At 35.9% G+C, this 23,151-nt stretch overlaps 1 protein-coding gene across 2 annotated transcripts in view; it reads right to left on the bottom strand.

The window, feature by feature from the left end:
• The window catches only part of KATNAL1 (katanin catalytic subunit A1 like 1), a 174,419-nt gene extending 151,957 nt beyond the window's left edge, over positions 1-22,462 (bottom strand). The window contains exon 1 of one of the 2 annotated variants that reach the window (XM_051986514.1): positions 21,950-22,462. The gene's annotated coding sequence lies outside the window, so the exon portion shown is untranslated. The remainder of the gene's footprint in view (positions 1-21,949) is intronic. The other variant, XM_051986515.1, reaches the window with a different exon arrangement.
• Between the last annotated feature and the right edge of the window lie 689 nt (positions 22,463-23,151).

Below are 23,151 nucleotides of genomic sequence, written 5' to 3'. Positions count from 1 at the left end.
TGGCTTGTTTTTAGTAAAAATTCTAATCTATAACTTTCAAAGTTGTCCTACGTGTATGCGAATCCTTTTGGCCTTGGCCTCTGTACTTTTCTGCACTAAAAAAAAACAAACAAAAATAAAAAAACCTCAAATGGTTCTTTTTTCTTTTTTTTTTCCTACTTCACTCTTCCTCTTATCCTACTCGTAACTAAAAAATAAAAAATCTGTAATATAGTCAAGCAAAACAAATCTGCAAACTGTACACAAAAATATGTTTTATTTTGCTTAAATTCACCATATATTTGTCAAGAAGTATGTAGCATGTTTTAGCATTCTGTGCATTCCTGTAGAATTGTGGCTGATTACTGCAATGACCAAAATTCAAGGGTACTTTTCTTTAAAATACTATTGTTATTATGTAAATTGTTTTACTGGTTCTGCTTACTTCACTCTACATCTGTCTTACAAGTCTTTCCATGTTTCCTTGAAACCATCTCTTTCATCATTTCTTATACCACAATAATATTCCATTATATTTATGTAGCAAAATTTCTTCAGCCATACTCCTTAGTTTCCAGTTCTTTGTTATAAAGGAAAAAAAAAACTGATAAAAATATTTTTGTACAGGTGGTTCCTCTCTTTGGGGTTAGAAAACTAATAAGACTTATAACTGGGTCAAAAGATATACAATTTAGTAATTGAAAGAAATAAATTCAATTTGCTTTCCAGATTAGCTGGACCAACTGACAATTCTATCAACAGTGGGTTAGTTAATATACTGAATTTCCTGGAGTCTTTCTTAACAATTGTCATTTTTACTTTTCCTCTTTGTCAATATGATGGGTATGAAGTGGAACTTCAGCTTTAATTTGCATCTCTCAAATTACAACAATTTTAAGAATTTTTCTATATTCACATTTATACTTTCATACATATTGATAGTTTTTTTTTTCTTTCGAAAACTTCCTAATCATATCGTTTGACATCAGAGAATGCTTGTTTTTTGTAAATCTTAATCAGTTGCTTATATAACTTATATATGAGATCTTTATCAGAGTAAGCTGCTAAAACATTTTCCTATATTTAATTGTGTCTCATAATTTTGAATGCACTAATTTTGTTTATGCAAAGATTTTTTACGTAATAAAAATTTTTGTTTTGCTTTGCAAAAAGTATATTCTTTTTTGTTTCTCTGATGTGTTTGTAGTGTGATCTTTTATATCAAAACTATGTATTAGTGGAATCTATTTCTGTATATTATGTGAGATATTGGTCTTTATCTAAAGTCTACGAGATTGAGTTCCAGTTTTTGAGGAGTTTTTGTCCTTACCATAAGAGTTGGGGGTTTTGGACTGTGTTGAATTTTTTTTTCATGTGGTATACTTAGATTAACCTCTATTTCTAATCCATGTTGAACAGTTTTGATGATTATGGCTCTGTAATATGTTTTGAGATCTATCTGGAATCCCGGGGAAAAAACTATTGCCTATGTAAATGAATTTATTCAAAACTTCTCCATTTGCTAAAACCAATGGTTCCATGTATGGGTGACACAGTGCTGGCTGGTGTGGTTGACACATGCCAGGGCTAGCTCAGTATTTGGGAGGTTCCAGAAGAAAGCATGAAAGAGAAAAGGTAATCAGCTGCCTCCCAAACTGAAGGTCTGCTGCAGCGCCCTTGTGCTGACCTCCCTGCTTGGTGCCTGAGAAATCTCCAGTCTATTAATGCCACACCAGAAAACCAAACTGCCTTCTGAATTATCTTAGGAAGATTCTGAAGATCACCTGCCAAAGTGAGGCCTCTGGAACTGAACTGCCAGTGATTCAGTCCAGAGTTCCCACAGTGCTCAGAAGCAATCTAAGGACCCTCAAGGTGTTTCTGAAGAACTTCAGAATCGATTAGAAGATATGAGAGAGGCCGGCACAGGATACCCAGCATGGCATGTCCAAATCAAAGAAGGTACTTAGCCCTATTGGCTAAGAAAATTACAGAAGCACAAAGGAATTGTAGAAAGCGCATATCTAGAAACATCTCCATCCCAAAGGCTGAAACAAATGACTTGTGCCTGACCCAGTAGAACTTTCCAAGCTCCTACTGAACTGATCAGCCACAGCTAAACACAATGTACCTTGCCCCCAACACTGTGATGTCACTGGTCCTTTTTGAGTATGAAAAACAATATTTTGATATCAGGAACTACTAGAACAGCACCTTTCACACTTTCTTTTCATTGTCTCCCTAGAGATTCTAGACCTTTTGTTTCTACAGATACTTTTCACTATTACTTTTATCTGGATATGTGGTAATGTAATAATATAATTCAAAAGTGACTCTTTGGTAATGAAAATGTAAAAAATTAATTTTTATTGGCATATTTATTATACAGAGTCAGTGTATGAACAATAAATATTTCTCCAATTATTTATGTCTATCTTTATTTCTATAAAAATATTGTGTAATTGTAGTTATACAGTTCCTTTGTCTAGGCAGACAGACTCCTAAATATGTTCTGTAGTTATTTTGAATGGAACTTTTCTGTGTATCTCTGTTGGGTTTTCTTGATAACACACAAAAATGATGGTGACATGTGAATTTACTGTCTGCAACTTTGGTGTTTCCATTCATTTTAGTTGAATCTCGTGGTTTCTCTATATAAACCATCATATCATTTACAAAAAGCTTTACTTATACTTCTCATTCTTATCATATAGTTAACATTCCCAGAACTAATAACAATGGTAGATATTGAATGTCCTTGCTTTACTCCTACTCTTACAGAGCAAGTCTCTAGCTTTGTAGAGCTACCATTACTCTAAATGGTAGAGTACTATTACTAAAAATGCTAGCTCTTGATTCTATATAGATACTATTATCCTATGACTAAGATGACAGGAAAAGATAATGATGAATGTTGGAGGGGATATGGGGAAACTGGGACACTGACACATTGCTGGTGGAGTTGTGTGAATGGATCCAACCATCCTGGAGAGCAATTTGGAACTATGATCAAAAAGTTATCAAATTGTGCATACCCTTTGACCCAGCAGTGTTTCTACTGGGCTTATATTCCAAAGAGATCTTAAAAGAGGGACCCACATGTGCAAAAATATTTGTGGCAGCCCTGTTTGTAGGGGCAAGAAACTGGAAACTGAGTGGATGCCCATCAATTGGAGAATGACTGAATAAGTTATGTTATATGAATGCTATGGAATATTATTGTTCTATAAGAAATGATCAGAAAGATGAATTTAGAGAGGCCTGGAGAGACTTACAGGAACTGATGGTTAAGTGAAATGAACAGAACCAGGAGATCATTGTACATGGCAACAAGAAGACTATAAAATGATCAATTTTGATGCATGTGGCTCTTCAACAATGATATGATATAGGCCAGTTCTAATGATCTTATAATGATGAGAGCCATTTACACCCAAAAAGAGGACTATGAGAATTGAGTGTGGACCACAACATAGCATTCTCACTCTTTCTATTGTTGTTTGCTTGCATTTTGTTTTCTTTCAGGTTTTTCCCCTTCGAACTGACCTTAAAAATCACCCGGGTATATGTTTTGTAAATAAAAAACTTTAATAAAAAAAAAAAAAGTGAACCATATCTTGGTAAATGATGTGTATGCAATTTATACATAAAAGGTGATACCATAACAAATTAGGAGTGCAAGGAATAGTTTAGTTGTCAGGTCTATGGATAAGGGAAGAATTTAGGACCAAACAAGAGCTAGAGAACATTAAAAAATGCAAAATAGACAATTTTGATTATATAACATTTAAAAGATTTTGCACAAACAAATGCAACCAAAATTAGAAGGAAACAGAAAACTAGGGGTGGGGGGGGGATTTTACAGCTGGGATATCTGATAAACACCTTATTTCTCAAATATATAAAGAATTGAGTCAAATTAATAAAAATACAAGTCATTCCCCAATTGATAGTCAAAAGATATGAGCAGAAAGTTTTAAGACAAAGAAAACAAAGCTATCAATAATCAGATGAAAAATATTCTAAATCTCTAGTGATTAGAGAAATGCAAATTAAAACAAGTCTGAAGTACTACCTCACATCTATCAGATTAGCTAATATGACAAAAAAGAAAAATGATACATACTGAGAGGGGGCTGTAGGAAAATTAGGAAACCAATGCACACCTCAAGAATTATGAACTGCTCTAACCATTCTAGAGAACAATGTGGAACGATGTCCAAAAGGCTATAGTAAAATTGTATAGCCAGCAATACCACTAGTAGAACATCTAAAAGAGATTTTCATAAAAGGGAGAAAGAATCTATTTGTACAAAAATATCTTTAAGAGCTTTTTTTTATGCCTAAGAATTGGAAATTGAGGGAATATCCATCAATTGAGGAATGGCTGAATAGGCTGTGATAAGATTGTAATAAATATTATTGTGGTATGACAAATGACAAGCAAGATGATATTAGAAAAACCTGAAAAGACTTACACGAACTGATACAAAGTGTCAGAACCAGAACAATATACAGTGACAGCTATAGTATAGGATTTAGAATTGTGAATGAGTAAGGTATCTTTAGCAACACAGTTATCCCTTCTACATTGTGACTTTCCCCATTGTGATTTCAATGTATCCTGGGTCAGCTTAAGAAGTTAAATGGGAATTTGGGAGGAGCTTTACAGAAGCTGCAAGCAATTCACAAAGGCCAAGAGATGACACAAAAAAAGTTTAGAAACTCAGAAATGCATAAAATATATGTATATATATTATATATCAATATATTATTGATATTATATTATATCAATCCAAATTTTACAATATGGCGCCATAAACACCCCATAAAAGAAAAAAATTAGACTTCTATGGTATAAAGGGAAGGCCAAAAAGCTTTATGTGGGTTTTCTAGATTGCAGGGGTGCTACACCTCAAATCCCTGTTATGTAGAAGGGATAACTGTATAATGACTCAAATCACCAAAGGAAATGAAAGATGTTCTCTGCTCTCAGAAAAAGAACTGATGTCTGAATACAAAGTAAAGCACACTATTTTTCACTTTTTCTTTTTTGTTCGAGTCTTCCTGAACAAAATGTTATATGTTGTATGTTATATGTACATGTATAAATTATATTAGATTGCTTACTGCCTCATGTTATAGGTTACATATATATGTAAAGATTGCTTACAGATTTAAGAAGGAGATAGAAGGAGGAAGGAGGAATAGAATTTGGAGCTCAAAACTTTTTTAAAAATTAAAAATTGTTTTTACATGTAATTGGAGGAAAAATTATCATTTTTTAAAAAGGACTGACAATGTAGATTCCTTAAATGTTCACCTAAAGAGGTGATATTAGCCTATGGACCAGTAACTCCCAAACTGTTTTACTAATCTTTAAAATGTCTAGAACTACATAACTGTAATTATTCTATTAGAAGTATCCAGTGATTTTTTTTAAATCATGAAAAAAAAGCTACCATGATTATATTAGCACTATTAAATTCATTTATATTTTTACATAAAATATTTATTTAAAATAACTCACTAATCTCAAAAGCACAGACGTACTTTTATTCAGTCTACAAAAAATATTTATGGATTCTCAATGTCCTTACAAAGAGAAGTAATACAATATAGTGAATAAAGCTGCCTTCATAGCCAGGAATCTTCAAGTCAAATCTTGACTCTGACCCATACTGGCTTTGAGGCCTAAAGTTAAGTCTAATTTCTCAATGTTACAAGGAACTCTCTAAGACTAAATTGCAGAGAAGATGCTAACATGTATTGACAAAGGAGATTCCCCTTGGGAGTTCCCTATACCAATGAAATCATAGGTCTAAACCTATCCTAGACTCCTTAAAAAAATATTTTCAGTCCCTCAGAAGACTATAGTACATTCTAGAGATTACTGCCATAGTCAACAGTGAACAGTCAAGATTTTTGAGTAGGGGAGTGATACAAATAGGCCATACATTAGGAAAATAATTCTTGAGAAACAAATGTGTAAAGAATGCCAAGTGAAATCAATTAGGAAGTTATCATAATAGTTTAGGCAAAAAGAAATAAAGGACTTGTCCTAGGTTGATTGAACAGAAGAAAGAACAGAACTGATGTCAAGATTTAGTAAATGTGTGGATATGGAAATTATGGGAGGAATGAAAGAAAAAATACAAGGATAAAATTCCATGACTAAGTGGAATCATAAAATTTGGGAGGTGGTTAGGATCTCAATGGATTACTAATCCAACATGACAGAACTAATCTGCCATGTAACAAACCTGACAGACTCCTCCTGACAGTGCTTCTCTACACCACCCATTCTATTTTCCAACACCTCTAACTGGTAATCCAATATCTTTGCGACTTCAAATATCTAAGTACCTTTGCAACTTCTACCTGCTCTTGGTTCTGCCTAGAAAGGCCCTAGAGAGGCAGCTATGTGGCATAGTGGATAGAGCACCAGCCCTGAAGTCAAGAGATCCTGAATTCAAATCTGAGCTCAGATACTTAACACTTCCTAGCTGTATGACCTAGGCAAGTTGCTTAATCACAATAGATAGGGAGGGAAGGACTACTGATATAAAGCCCAAGTATTCTCCTCTCCAGAAGAAATATTCCCAGTTCTTCCAACCAATGCCTATATAACCTAGGCTCAAGGCCCTCACCATCCTGATGGTCGTCTTCTGGATACTCTCAAGTTTATCATGTCTTTCTTAAACTTCAGTGCTCTGAGTTCAACACAGTACTCTAGATATGATTTCACAAGGCAGAATAACCTCCTAAAGACATCCGCATTGTGGATCTTTATCAGGCTTGCAAATGCACTAAAAACTCCAGTCCCTTTTTAAAACTGCTCTCTAACCATGCTTCCCCAATCTTGTATTTGTAAAGCTTTTGATAATCAAGTGTCATACTTAACCTTATCTTTTGCATTTCATTTTATTAGATGCAGCCTAAGGATCAAGATCTTTTCAGGTCTTGACTCTATCATCCATTATGTTAATTATTCCTTGTTATGGGCCAGAACTCTGAACTTTAAACAAAGGATTGTTACAAGGTGCTAAGTCAGTGGAATTGATAATAGTTATCTAATTTAGCATGGTTCTGTATGATTGATTTAATCTTACAAGGAGAACTTGGAACAAGGTACTAAGTGGAACTGAAGAGACAGTGGTTAAATCTAGTTTAGCATTGATCTAATCCTACAACAAATAATGGTTTCCTAGTGATTTAATGATTAATGTATACTCAGTATGGGGCATATAAACTAGAAGCTCTCGGGGGCCAGAAAGAACAGGCGCACTAGAAGCTCTCAGAGACTGAGACAAATTCATTCCATCTTCCACCTTTATGCTGGCTGGAGGTTGAAGCACAAACCTTTGGGTTCAGAGACAGTCAGGGAGATTCAGAAGCCAGAGAAGGCAGGCGGGAGCTCAAGCTTTAGGAACCAAGGAGAGAGGCCTCCAGAAAACTAGCTGAGCCCCAAGTGAAGGAGACAATAAAAGATTTGGACTTTAATCCCTGGCTACCCATGTGGTGATTACTGAACTGAAACAAAGGCTGCTCCCAGAGACCCCAAGAAAACCTCAACAGAGAACATTACATTTTTAGAGAGAATATTACAATCCCTCTCAACTTTGTGTCATTTTAAAATAGATGAACATATCATCTGTGCCTTTTTTTAAATGCAGGGGAAAAAAATTTTTTTTAAACTATCAAATAGCACACTGCCAGGCCAGAGAAAGAATGAAAGTCAGTTTGCAATGCATTATTTTTGAAGGAGGTATGCTAGAGTTTTGGTAATCGCCGCTTATTTTTCTAAGATGTTCATGAATCATCTTTTTTGATAATCCAATGCTAGGAATCCAATTCAAGCTTATTCAGTGGTCTAGATGATGAGAATAAAACTCTGCTTGATCTGAGTGAGCCCTGTAAAATTATGTAAAATCACCAAAAAAATATTTCCTTTGATCTACAAACCCAAATGGTCTTGTATCCTCTGGAGCAAGATAAGCTTTCTTGGGGGAAATCACAGCCCCTGACAAGATTTCACATACACTGGAGACTTCCCTTAGGTTCCTGCATAAAATGGGTCTTCAGAAAATGACACTTTGCAGATCACTTCTCTCATGAGAATGATATGCTTACCAACCAGAATCCCTCTTGGTGTTTCTTTAACAATAAAGCTTTTTTACCATAGCCTTTAGGGTTAGCGAATTCCTTCACCCAAACAGCACCTTGGAACACTGAACCTCACCCATTTCTGCCTAGCCTCTTCTTCAGTATCCTCATCCCTCATCATGGAGTTTGCAGGCTATAATCTTTTTTTTTTTTTTAAGGTGGGAGAGACGATAAATTCAAATCAATAACTATTTGTTTTGCCTACTATATGAAAGAAACTGAACTAACAATAGATGCAAAGGAAAAACAAAGTTCCCATCTTCAAGGAATACAAGTTCTGTTGAAGTGATCCATGTACAAAAATTAAGTAGAAGACAAAATAAATTAAGGAAAAGAGCAGTAAAAGTATTGTGCCACAGTTCTCTTATTGTCCTGACTCAGTTTCCCAAATTGTCCTACCTCAGTTTCCCTGAATTGTTCTGGTCAATCCTGCAAAACTATCCCTCCCTCCTAATCATCCAGATAAGGAGAAAGACCTTCTATTTTAGACATCATGACCCCAGCTCTTCCCTACTTATCAGAATGCCTCTGGGAACCCTGTCAGAACCGAACTGATTAAAGTCCAGTTCTTGCTCTCAGCACTCTGACTCCACCCCTGCCTCGGTCTACCCCGTGTCTGAGCCACGCATGTATATATATGTTATTGAGAACTCACATTGTTTGTTGGATTCTTGGAGACGATAGTCTCATTCAGCCCTGGGATCAAACCATGGATCCATCTGGTTCCACTAAATCTCTCCCTTTCAAATAAAATATTAAAAACTCTCTAATCTCTATCTTGCCTCAATTTCTCCGGCATTACAAAAGGAAGACTAGAGTGGAACTTCCCAGAGAAAGTGGCACTTGAATTGAACTCTGAATACAAAGACAAGGATTTTTAAAAGTGTAAATGAAGAGAGATTGAATTCTATGCATCAGGGAGACTGTATAAAATGCACAGAGGTAAGAGATAAATATTCAAGTTCATAGACAGACAGTAGTTCAGTATGTATGAGAGAGTTCATAAAGGAGAGTAGTATTAAATTAAGCTGGCATGATTGGTAGGAGCCAGTCAGTGAAAGACTCTAAATGCCATACTTTTTTTTTTTATTTTATTTTATTTAATAATAACTTTGTATTGACAGAATCCATGCCAGGATAATTTTTATACAACATTATCCCTTGCAATCGCTTATGTTTCGTTTTTTCCCCTCCCTCCCTCCACCCACCCCAAGATGGCAAGCAGTCCTATATATGTTAAATATGTTGCAGTATATCCTAGATACAATACATATTTGCAGAACCGAACAGTTCTCCCGCTGCACAGGGAGAATTGGATTCAGAAGGTAAAAATAACTCGGGAAGAAAATCAAAAATGCAAATAGTTCACATTCATTTCCCAGTATTCCTTCTTTGGGTGTAGCTGTTTCTGTCCATCATTTATCCATTGAAACTCAGTTAAGTCTCTTTGTCATAGAAATCCACTTCCATCAGAATACATCCTCATACAATATCGTTGTCGAAGTGTATAATGATCTCCTGGTTCTGCTCATCTCACTTAGCATCAGTCCATGTAGGTCTCTCCAAGCCTCTCTGTATTCATCCTGCTGGTCATTCCTTACAGAACAATAATATTCCATAACATTCATATACCACAATTTACCCAGCCATTCTCCAATTGATGGGCATCCATTCATTTTCCAGTTTCTAGCCAAACTACAAACAGGGCTGCTACAAACATTTTGGCACATACAGGTCCCTTTCCCTTTTTTAGTATCTCTTTGGGGTATAAGCCCAATAGAAACACTGCTGGATCAAAGCATATGCACAGTTTGATAACTTTTTGGGCATAATTCCAGATTACTCTCCAGAATGGCTGGATTCATTCACAACTCCACCAACAATGCATCAGTGTCCCTGTTTTCCCGCATCCCCTCCAACATTCATCATTATTTTTTCCTGTCATCTTAGCCAATCTGACAGGTGTGTAGTGATATCTCAGAGTTGTCTTAATTTGCATTTCTCTGATCAATAGTGATTTGGAACACTCTTTCATGTGAGTGGTAATAGTTTCAATTTCTTCATCTGAAAATTGTCTGTTCATATCCTTTGACCATTTATCAATTGGAGAATGGCTTGATTTTTTATAAATTTGAGTCAGTTCTCTATATATTTTGGAAATGAGGCCTTTATCAGAACCTTTAGTTGTAAAGATGTTTTCCCAGTTTGTTGCTTCCCTACTAATCTTGTTTGCATTCGTTCTGTTTGTACAAAGGCTTTTTAATTTGATATAATCAAAATTTTCTATTTTGTGATCGGTAATGGTCTCTAGTTCATCTTTGGTCACAAATTTCTTTCTCCTCCACAAGTCTGAGAGATAAACTATCCTATGTTCCTCTAATTTATTTATAATCTCGTTCTTTATGCCTAGGTCATGGACCCATTTTGATCTTATCTTGGTATGTGGTGTTAAGTGTGGGTCCTTGCCTAATTTCTGCCATACTAATTTCCAGTTATCCCAGCAGTTTTTATCAAATAATGAAATCTTATCCCAAAATTTAGAATCTTTGGGTTTGTCAAACACTAGATTGCTATAGTTGACTATTCTGTCTTGTGAACCTAACCTTTTCCACTGATCAACTAATCTATTTCTTAGCCAATACCAAATGGTTTTGGTGACTGCTGCTTTATAATATAATTTTAGATCAGGTACAGCTAGGCCACCTTCATTTGATTTTTTTTCATTACTTCCCTTGAGATTCTTGACTTTTTATTGTTCCATATGAATTTTGTTGTTATTTTTTCTAAATCATTAAAATATTTTCTTGGAAGTCTGATTGGTATAGCACTAAAATAGATTAGTTTAGGGAGTATTGTCATCTTTATTATATTCGCTCGGCCTATCCAAGAGCACTTAATATTTTTCCAATTATTTAAGTCTGACTTTATTTGTGTGAAAACTTTTTTGTAATTTTGCTCAAATAATTCCTGACTTTCCTTTGGTAGGTAGATTCCCAACTATTTTATGCTATCAACAGTTATTTTGAATGGAATTTCTCTTTGTATCTCTTGCTCTTGGATTTTGTTGGTGGTGTATAAGAATGCTGAGGATTTATGGGGATTTATTTTGTATCCTGCTACTTTGCTAAAATTATGAATTATTTCTAATAGCTTTTTAGTAGAATCTCTGGGGTTTTCTAGGTATACCATCATATCATCTGCAAAGAGTGATAGTTTGGTTTCCTCATTGCCTACTCTAATTCCTTTAATCTCTTTCTCGACTCTTATTGCAGAGGCTAGTGTTTCTAATACAATATTGAATAATAATGGTGATAGGGGGCAACCTTGCTTCATTCCAGATCTTATTGGGAAAGGTTCCAGTTTTTCCCCATTGCATATGATGCTTACTGAAGGTTTTAAATATATGCTCCTAACTATTTTAAGGAAAAGTCCTTTTATTCCTATGCTCTCAAGTGTTTTTATTAGGAATGGCTGTTGGATTTTATCAAATGCTTTTTCTGCATCTATTGAGATGATCATATGGTTTTTGTTTGGTTGGTTGTTGATAGTCAATTATGTTAATAGTTTTCCTAATATTGAACCAGCCCTGCATTCCTGGTATAAATCCTACTTGGTCATAGTGTATTATCCTGGGGATGATTTTCTGTAATCTTTTTGCTAATATTTTATTTAAGATTTTAGCATCAATATTCATTAAGGAGATTGGTCTATAATTTTCTTTCTCTGTTTTCAGCCTACCTGGTTTAGGTATCAGTACCATATCTGTGTCATAAAAGGAGTTTGGTAGGACTCCTTCAATCCCTACTTCTTCAAATAGTTTATTTAGCATTGGAGTTAATTGATCTTTAAATGTTTGATAGAATTCAGATGTAAATCCATCTGGTCCTGGGGATTTTTTCTTAGGGAGTTGATTGATAGTTTGTTCTATTTCTTTTTCTGAGATAGGAGTGTTTAGGATATTTACTTCTTCCTCTGTTAGTTTAGGCAAGCTATATTTTTGGAGGTATTCTTCTATTTCATTTAAGTTGTCGAATTTATTGGCGTAAAGTTGGGCAAAGTAACTCCTAATTATTGCTCTAATTTCCTCTTCGTTAGTGGTGAGTTCTCCCTTTTCATTTTTAAGACTAACAATTTGATTTTCCTCTTTCCTTTTTTTAATCAGATTTACTAAGGGTTTGTCTATTTTGTTGGTTTTTTCATAGAACCAACTCTTAGTTTTATTAATTAATTCAATAGTTTTTTTACTTTCAATTTTATTGATCTCTCCTTTTATTTTTTGAATTTCAAGTTTAGTGTTGATTGGGGGTTTTTTAATTTGTTCCTTTTCTAGAATTTTTAGTTGCAAGCCCAATTCATTGACCTTTTCTTTCTCTATTTTATACAAATAGGCCTCTAGAGATATGAAATTTCCCCTTATTACCACTTTGGCTGCATCCCATACATTTTGGTATGATGTCTCATTATTATCGTTTTCTTGGGTGAAGTTATTAATTATGTCTATAATTTGCTGTTTCACCCAATCATTCTTTAGTATGAGATTATTTAGTTTCCAATTATTTTTTGCTCTACTTTCCTGTGGCTTTTTAAATGCCATACTTTTGAGTTTGCATTTTACCCTAAAGGCAATGGGAGGCCGAGTCTTGACAATATGTCTCTTTCAATAGATGGCTCTCCGCCCCCATCAATCGCAATACTCTAATTTATCTTCAATCTTTCTCTGTCTAGTGGTTGCTTCCCTACTGTCTATAAGCATGTCCTTGTTTCCCCATTCTCAAAAAATGTTCACTTATCTGTCCATCCTCACTATTATCCCTTTCTTCTCTCCCTTTTATAGTTAAACTCCTTTAAAGCTCTCATTTTCTCTCTTTTTCCTCTCATTTTCTTCTTAACTCTTTGCAGTGTGGCTTTCATATCTCATCATTCAACGGAAATACCTCTCTCTAAAGTTACCAAGGATCTCTTGACGCCAAATTCAATAACCTTTTCTCACTCCTCATGTGAGGAGTGCAGACCCCTCTGCAGCCTCTGACACTGTTGATCCCCGTTTTCTCCTTCAATTTCTTCTCTCTTGGTTTTTCTGGCACTACACTATCATGGTTTGCCTTCTATCAAAATTATCAAATATTACAGAATAATCCCAAAGGAGAAAAGGCTATTGAAATGTGCAATCAGGTGTTCAAGATGGCAGCATGAGCTAAAGCTGGATTTATATACATCTATATCTAGACATAGACCATAAATATTTTAGAGGAAACACTATCCTGATACCCTTTAGTATATGCCAGAGTTTATTAAAATCAATCATCTACTTCAGTCATCAGAAACAAATGATTTGGAAAAATTACTTCATTTCCTTCTACCAATAATAACAACATAGTCTCCAATGTTTAAATTATTAAATATCCTCAATTTCATACTGAGTGACTTGTCTGACACACCAAATGATGTTGTTATATTTAATGATCTCTACAATTCTTTCCCTCTCTGAAGTTCTATACCATGTCGTATTCATCTTAGATGGTGTGCTGTAGCATTTTGTCTTATAGTAGAAAGAGTACAGGTTTTAGATTCTGCTGCTCACATTTATTACTTTTGCCACCATGAGTAAGCCCCTAATTTCTCTAAGCCTCAGTTAGCACATCTGCACAACTCACTTCATAGAGTTACAGTGAGGCTTACATGAGATATTATTCTTTCAGAGTAAAAACTTTTCTTATTTTTGAGTTTACATTTACATTAAGCTGAAGTCTGTAGAAGTGAATTTAAAACAAAATTTAACTGAGTCTACTATGGAAGAGAGACTTAGCTGGATTATTCTCAAGTTAAGAGCCTCCTGTGTCCTTAAGAAATCCTATCCTGGAAGTTAATCTTAGTCAACACTTAGTAACTAAGCATTAAGTAGCAATGATGCAAAGGCATAACTGAGTGTACTTAAATATTGTTTAGCAACAGTAAAAAGGAATTGTTTATGGAAAATACTTAAAAGAAACCAAAGAAAAAGTTTAATGTAAACAATGGTTTCAAATTAGGGTTTAGATTTCAGTTGGCTGTTTAAGAGGAAATTTTGATAAACAATTAATAATGTGCAGAATTACAGAGTTGGAAATGTGTTTTTAAAAGGTCTAGTCCATCTTCCTATTTTACTCAGGGTGACAAATCAACAACAAAAAAAAAAAAAAAAAAGAAAGAAAAAGAAAGAAAGAAAGAAAAAAGAAAAAAAAATCTTAAATACTATCAAACGAAATTATTTAGCCTGCTTTGGAAAACTATCCCATGAATTAACAATCTTTCAGTCAAGCTATATCCTGATTCTTCTTAACAGATGTTTGCAGGGCCAAAAACCAAATGTTAGTTTAAAAAAAAAAACAACCTCAGCAGGATATATTCTTTAATATGGGCTTTGAAAGCATAAGAAAACTGCTTTTGAAAAAAATCATAGATATACTTGCTGACATTCCACCATGGCTGAAAAGAACTGTTGTTGTGACTGAATATTTCCTCCTTTCTGCCCAAATAAGCCAGAATTATTCTGCAAAAGCACAACAATTTTCTTTCACAGAAACTGGAATGTGGCCCCTGGTATGTATAACATTATATGCATGCTAACATTCTGCAAATTTCAACAGAAGTGAATGGACAATCAAATGATATGTTTCAAAGTACTGAAGTGATGATATGCCTCCAAAAAAGTATATAATTTTTAGAAATTAAATCTCATTTCCAAATTTTTACTGTAATTTCCATTTTGACCTGATGATGAGACCTAAAAAAGTTTCCAATAAAGGAGAAAAAACAGCATACACATTTGCAAGTATTACTAACTGATCCCCAAACAGGGTGCTCTAGCACCTAGAGGGTTCTCTAGAAGAGGAATAGTAAATTCTCCGATTCCATTATTCTAAAGCACCAAGAATAGCTGAGTGTCTATCAATATTATCCTACCTGTTGGGAGATCAAAAACATCAATCTATATGCAAGCCTCTCACTATATAAGAATATAGAGAATACTTTAAGAAAGTGCCAGACACTTTAATTCTTTACTCCATACTCTCTAGCTATAGCTTTCAAAGTCTTACCAATAGCCTTGTAGTCACACATGGACCCTCTCCTTCTGCCTTCTCATCTCACTTTTCTGGATCCATAAACCATAATCAAATCAATTCTACCATTGTTATTAGCAGGAATTCTTACCTTTTTGTGCTATATGAAGATAATGAAGTATTATTGTCCTATAAAAATGATAAACAAGCTGATGTGAACTGATGCTGTGTGAAACAAGGAACCAGGAATATATTGTACAAAATAGCAGGAAGAAGGTGCAATGATCAACTATCAAAGACTTGGTTCTTCTCAGTAGTTCAGTGATCCAAAGCAATCTCAATAGGTTTTGGACAGAAAATGTCATCTGCATCCAAAGAAAGAACTAAGGAGATTGAATGTACATCAACACATGCTATGTTCTTTTTACTGTTTTTGTTTTTTTAATTCTCCCATGGTTTTTCTCTTTTGCTCTGATTTTTCTCTATATATATGATTCATAAAGTAATGTCTATTAAAAAATAAATTTACTAGGGAAAAAAAGGAATTCTTAACTTTTCTTGTCATCCTGAGACTTTCTCAGAATACAATTTTTTAAAATTTTAGCTGAAGCAAATATTAAATTTCAGTTAAAGTTAGTGAAAATAAAAATGGATGTTTTTTGTCCTTCAAGTTTAATGACCCCATATTAAGAACATCTGCATTGAAGAGATAGCTAGCAAACATACAAAGGGAAATCGTGACTAGAAAAAATCTAGCATGGCTTCATAAAAACAAACAATAGTTATAATAATAATTAATAATAACTAATAGCTATACCATGCTTACTATATCAGGCATTATACTAAGCACTTTACAATTAGTATGTCATTTGATCCTTACAAAAACCCCAAGAGGCAGATGCTATTATGATCTCCATTTTATAGATGAGGATACTGAGGCAAACAGCAGGTAAATGACTTGTCCAGGGTCACACAGCTAATAAGTGTCAGAGGCTGGATTTGATCTACACTCTTCCTATCTCGAGCCCCAATGCTCTCTGTTAACTACACCATCTAGATGCCTCTAACATTTCTAACATATCAAGCCAGGCTAATCTCATTTTCTTTTTTGATAGGATTATTCAACTAATAAAGAAGAAAAATACCATAGAGTTTACTTAGATTTTAGCAATGTTTTTGATAAAATATTTCATATGTTATTATTGTGGAGAAGATGGAGAGATGAAGACTAGACTGAAATAAGATACAACAGTAAGACAATGATACATCAGATGGACTCAGTAACATGGAAAGTGATCTCCAGGAGAGGATCCCAAGAGAGATCAGTACTTGGCCCTGTGCTGTTTAATTTTATCAATCAATTAGATAATGGTTCATCAAGTTTGCAGATGACACAAAGCTAGAAGGAAGAGTGTACCACAGTGCAGATCCAAAAGGATCTTGACAGACCAGAGCAGAGGGTTGACTCTAAGAAAATGAAATACAATTGAAGTAAATGTAAGCCTGAAATGGGATACAAAAAAAAGCAATCTGGCAAGTATTGGATGCAGGAAACAGTAGCAATTCTGCAAGTGACATGGAAGTTTGGGTGGATTACAAACTTAGTATGAATCAGCAGTGTGATGTGGTAGCCAAAGTAGCTGATGAGATCTTTGGCCACATCAAGAAAGGCAAAGCTTCCAAAATAAGAGTTCAGAGAAGGGAACAAGCATTTATTAAGCACTAATGTACTAAGTCACATTAAGTACTATGTACTAGGTGTTATGTTTAACCCTTAATACATTTTATCTCATTTGATAATTTGAAACTAACCTTGAGAGGTAGGTCCTTCATTATCTCCATTTCAACAGGTGAGGAAGTCAAGGCAGATGGAGACTAATATAACTTGCCATGGGCCACAAAGCTAATACACTCCTAAACCAAGACTTCAACTCGGGTCTTGCTGACTCCATCCAGGTTTAAAGATCTATCCAATGTACTATTAGTCCCTCTGAATTCTGCCCTGTACCTGATCTGGAATACTGCATTCAATTATGGGCACCATAGTTTTAAAAAATATTTATAAACTAGAGAATATCCAGAGTGACGAGTCAGCCAGAATAGTAAAAAGGCCTTCAATCCACATCAGATGAGCACTGATTGGAAGAACAGGGGTTATTTCTTCAGAAGACAGAAAACTCAGGGCAGTTATAACACTTCCTCAAGTACATGAAGTGCTGTCATGGAGGGGTACCTGTATTTGTTCTTTTTTTGGCCCCAGAGGGCAGAACCAGGAGCAAATGGAAGTTGCAAGAAGGAAACTGAAGCAGTCTCAAAGTGGAATGGGCTGACTAGGGAAGCCCTCCTCAGAGGTCTTAAAGCAGAGGCTAGAAAAAACCAGTATAATATTTCATGATGAGGAATATTCCTACCATGTATGGGTTGGCTTGAATAGCCTCCGAGTTCTTTATCATCTCTCAAAGTCTGTGATTTTGCAATTTATGCCTCCACGATCCCAATCACCATCTCAATAACTTTTTGAATCAAGTGTTTCTACTACCACCATTCCACTATGTGGCTGGTCTTCCCTATTAAAATGTAAACTCTTTGAGGGCAGGGGCTATCTTTTTTCTATTATATTCTCAGCACTTAGTACAATGCACATAACAAGAGCTTAATAAATATTTTTTCATTTACTCCTTATCTGTAAAATAGTCCTAACATTTCACAGGATTCCTGAAGGTCAAATGAAATCATGTATTTAAAATACATTATCCATCAGTAAGCATCATATGCAATGGGGAAAAACTGGAACCTTTCCCAGTAAGATCTGGAGTGAAGCAAGGTTGCCCACTATCACCATTATTATTTAATATCGTATTAGAAACACTAGCCTCGGCAATAAGAGTCGAGAAAGATATAAAAGGAATTAGAGTAGGCAATGAGGAAACCAAACTAGCACTCTTTGCAGATGATATGATGGTATACCTAGAGAACCCCAGAGATTCTACCAAAAAGCTATTGGAAATAATTCATAATTTTAGCAAAGTAGCTGGCTACAAAATAAATCCCCATAAATCCTCAGCATTTTTATACATCACCAACAAAACCCAACAGCAAGAGATACAAAGAGAAATTCCATTCAGAATAACTGTTGATACCATAAAATATTTGGGAATCTATCTACCAAAGGAAAGTCAGGAATTATATGAGCAAAATTATAAAAAAGTCTCCACACAAATAAAGTCAGACTTAAATAATTGGAAAAATATTAAGTGCTCTTGGATTGGCCGAGCGAACATAATAAAGATGACAATACTCCCTAAACTAATCTATTTATTTAGTGCTATACCAATCAGACTTCCAAGAAAATATTTTATTGATCTAGAAAAAATAACAACAAAATTCATATGGAACAATAAAAAGTCGAGAATCTCAAGGGAACTAATGAAAAAAAAATCAAATGAAGGTGGCCTAGCTGTACCTGATCTAAAATTATATTATAAAGCAGCAGTCACCAAAACCATTTGGTATTGGCTAAGAAATAGATTAGTGGATCAGTGGAAAAGGCTAGGCTCACAAGACAGAATAGTCAATTATAGCAATCTAGTGTTTGACAAACCCAAAGCCCCTAACTTCTGGGAAAAGAATTCAATATTTGATAAAAACTGCTGGGATAATTGGAAATTAGTATGGCAGAAATTAGGCATGGACCCACACTTAACACCATATACCAAGATAAGATCAAAATGGGTCTATGACCTAGGCATAAAGAACGAGACTATAAATAAATTAGAGGAACATAGAATAGTTTATCTCTCAGACTTGTGGAGGAGAAAGAAATTTGTGACCAAAGATGAACTAGAGACCATTACTGATCACAGAATAGAAAATTTCGATTACATCAAATTAAAAAGCCTTTGTACAAATAAAACTAATGCAAACAAGATTAGAAGGGAAGCAACAAACTGGAAAACATTTTCACAGTTAAAGGTTCTGATAAAGGCCTCATTTCCAAAATATATAGAGAACTGACTCAAATTTATAAGAAATCAAGCCATTCTCCAATTGATAAATGGTCAAAGGATATGAACAGACAATTTTCAGAGGATGAGATTGAAACTATTACCACTCATATGAAAGAGTGTTCCAAATCATTATTGATCAGAGAAATGCAAATTAAGACAACTCTGAGATACCACTACACACCTGTCAGATTGGCTAAGATGACAGGAAAAAATAATGATGAATGTTGGAGGGGATGCGGGAAAACTGGGACACTAATGCATTGTTGGTGGAGTTGTGAACGAATCCAACCATTCTGGAGAGCAATCTGGAATTATGCCCAAAAAATTATCAAAATGTGCATATCCTTTGATCCAGCAGTGTTTCTATTGGGCTTATATCCCAAAGAAATACTAAAGAAGGGAAAGGGACCTGTATGTGCCAAAATGTTTGTAGCAGCCCTGTTTGTAGTGGCTAGAAACTGGAAAATGAATGGATGCCCATCAATTGGAGAATGGCTGGGTAAATTGTGGTATATGAATGTTATGGAATATTATTGTTCTGTAAGAAATGACCAGCAGGATGAATACAGAGAGGCTTGGAGAGACCTTCATGAACTGATGCTAAGTGAAATGAGCAGAACCAGGAGATCATTATACACTTCGACAACGATATTGTATGAGGACATATTTTGATGGAAGTGGATTTCTTTGACAAAGAGACCTGAGTTTCAATTGATAAATGACGGACAAAAGCAGCTACACCCAAAGAAAGAACACTGGGAAACGAATGTGAACTATCTGCATTTTTGTTTTTCTTCCGGATTATTTATACCTTCTGAATCCAATTCTCCCTACGCAACAAGAGAACTGTTCGGTTCTGCAAACATATATTGTATCTAGGATATACTGCAACATATCCAACATATAAAGGACTGCTTGCCATCTAGGGGAGGGGGTGGAGGGAGGGAGGGGAAAAAAATCGGAACAGAAATGAGTGTCAATATAATGTAATTATTAAATAAAAAAACTTAAAAAAAATATAAAAAAAAAATAAAAAATAAAATACATTATAAATTTCAAAACCCTATTTACTAACAATTTCTGTTGCTATTACTATTACTAATTATCAGTGTTACTGTTATAATTATTATTAATTCTAAGAGCTAGGGCTGTAATCTAAATTCCTGACCTAGTCCTGAAACTCCAATATACGTTCCAGAAGTAGATAAAACATGTAACAGGATCAGCTGTTCCCTGAGTAGCTTTGTGCTATTTCTCCTGATTCTCTGATTTCATTCAATATAAAGTGATAGAAACTACCAATATCTGTTTAAAAACCAGACTAATCTATTTTTTGTGTTGAGAAACCACCTAGAAAACTCAATAATTCTTAAACTTTACTCCTAACAATGATTATTTTTGATGAAAATGTTAGGAGTGAAAAGAGGATGGTACAAAGAGTCAAGAAAGACAAGGTCTAGTACCATATCTGACATCTACTAAGCTGTGTGACCCTGGGCAAGTCATTTTTCATGTTTTAAATTGGGGGCAGGGGGTTGGACTGGATGACTTACAAAGTCTTTCCAGCTCTAAATTTCCCTAAAATTCTACTTGTACCTTCCTTATGCAGATCATCTCCAATTTATCCTACCCGTAACTTGCTTATATATGGTTGTCTGCATGTTGGTCTCAGATTATGAAATCTTTCTTGTGAGCTGGGAACGTTTTAAGAAACAGTTAGGTGGTACAGCAAATATAGTAGATGGACCTAGAATCAGGAAGACTCATGTTCAAAAATCCAACCCCAGGAATTTACAAGCAGGGTAACCTTGGTCAAAGATAATAGTAACGAGCTTCCCAAGTTGTTGGGATACGAGATATTCATAAAGTGTTTGGCACATAGTAGGCACTATATAAAACCATTATTACTTTTTGTTTGTTTTTCTCTTTTAATTTCTATATCCAGCAACAGAAACTGGAAGGAGCTCTTAAGGACGGGCTTATTAAATTTTTGTTGGCATTCTACACAACCAATTAATAAAATAATTATAAAAGCTTTAAGCAATCTGGAATAAACATAAGCAACTAAACCACCTTAAATATAACCCGCCTTTCCTCATGCTCCAAAGTGGGACATATCAAAGGCACAGCAAACAAAAAAAGGGGTCAATTGCCTCTCGGCAGGTCCAAGGGCGTGCCCACGGGGCGGGAGGGAGTGAGGAGGAACAGCTTCATTTAGGTTAGTAAGTAGGGCGGTGGCCCGGAGGGAGGCTGCGGAACAACTGCGGTGGGATGGGGGGATGGGGAAGTGGAGAATAGGGAGTAAGGGATGAAGGGATGGGAGAGTGGGGGGCAAGGGACAACCCAGATTACACTCCCCCCCATTCCCTCTTTAACATCATTAACCATCGAAATAGCCACTAGGAAAACTGATAAAGGGAAAATGGGAATGCTTATCCCTACATAGACATCTCCCAGTCGGCTCCCGCACTTCGCCCCCGCCCCATCACGCTTGCTGGGGTTCGTAGTCCTCTGCCTCGGTCCCCCTAGCAAAAGAGTGCGAGACGACAAAAGAACGAACTACATTTCCCACAATTCAGTGCGAGCCCCTTGAGAGATTCTCTCTCTCTCCCGCAAAGCCGAACCCCAAACACCGCAGCACTCTCGGACTGTAGCCCAAAGCCCGGGCCAAAACGTGGATGAGACTAGGAAGGGGTCAACTTTCTCCTCCCTGCCCCCACCCATTTTCCAGTCGTCCTCAAACTCCCCTAGTCTCTTTACCTAAACGTTGCGCCCCGGAGAATAGTACGTGCTGTGGTCCGGGTGATGTGGGGGGCCGCAGGTCCGTACCAACGATTACGACGATTCCGTTAGTCAGCGAAGTGCGCGTATGGTTACCATGGCAGCAACGGGGCGGGCGTGGCGGCCGCGGCGGCGGGCGGGGCAAAGGAGTGAGCACGAATTGAGTTTGATGAAGGGGCGGAGCCACAAGATGCTCTGGGGAGGGTGAAAGGAGGTCCAAGGGGGAGGGTATATAGAAAAGGGAAAAAATGGGAAAAGGTGATGGAAGGAAGGGGAGAAAAGACGCCATGGGAAACTTCATCTTTTTACCCTGCCCAAGCGAGCCCCTCCTCCATAATGTGTCATCCAAGCTGCAGGATTGGTTCCCCATGCCTCCATAAAGGGATTTCTATTTCTGCCCTATCCTAACACTTTGCTGTAGTGACTGGCAGCTTCTATTTTTGGCTTAGCTTGAGAGAGCTGGGACGCTCTGGACCACAGCCAATATCTCCGGCGGGTCAAAGTTCCGTCATTTGTAAAATGGGAGCTATGGTATTCAGTTTCTCCTTCTTGCACATTAAATTCATTGGAACACAGGCGAAAATCAATCTGTGGAATATTCTTGGAGTACTGTGGAAGGCTTTTAAAAAACAACAAAGTAATATTATTACAATGGAACAACATATCCATTTGAATATATCGTGTTTGTCACGTAGTCCTGTCAAAAGAGCATCCCCAAAGAGGAATTTTTAGAAGTAAACTTAATCTAGCGTTTATGAAGTATCTATTGTGGTTGTGGGAAGTGCTGGGGATACAATAATAATGAAATATCATCCCTACTCAAGTATTTACCTCTTCTCAGAGGGAATCACAGATATAGGTGTGTGTATATATACATACTTATGTACATGTGTAAATATATATATACTTCTGTTGTTGTTCCATTCTTTCAGTCATGTCTGACTCTTCTGGTCCCCTTTTGGGGTTTTTGTGGCAAAGATACTGAAGTGGTTTGCCATTTCTTTCTCATTTTACACATGAGGAAACTGAGGCAAATAGGTAATGACTTGCTCAGGCTAACAGAGCTAGTAAGGGTCTGAGGACAGATTTGAACTCAATAAATGAATCAGGAAGATTCTAAACCCAGTGTTCTATCCATTTGCCACTTAGCTACCCAACCCCATATACATAAGCACATACAA

This window comes from Antechinus flavipes, chromosome 3, assembly GCF_016432865.1.
Source record: "Antechinus flavipes isolate AdamAnt ecotype Samford, QLD, Australia chromosome 3, AdamAnt_v2, whole genome shotgun sequence".
Classification (NCBI taxonomy): Eukaryota; Metazoa; Chordata; class Mammalia; order Dasyuromorphia; family Dasyuridae; genus Antechinus; species Antechinus flavipes.
The sequence above is the reverse complement of the archived record's forward strand: the minus strand, read 5'-3'. Positions and strand labels throughout refer to the sequence as shown.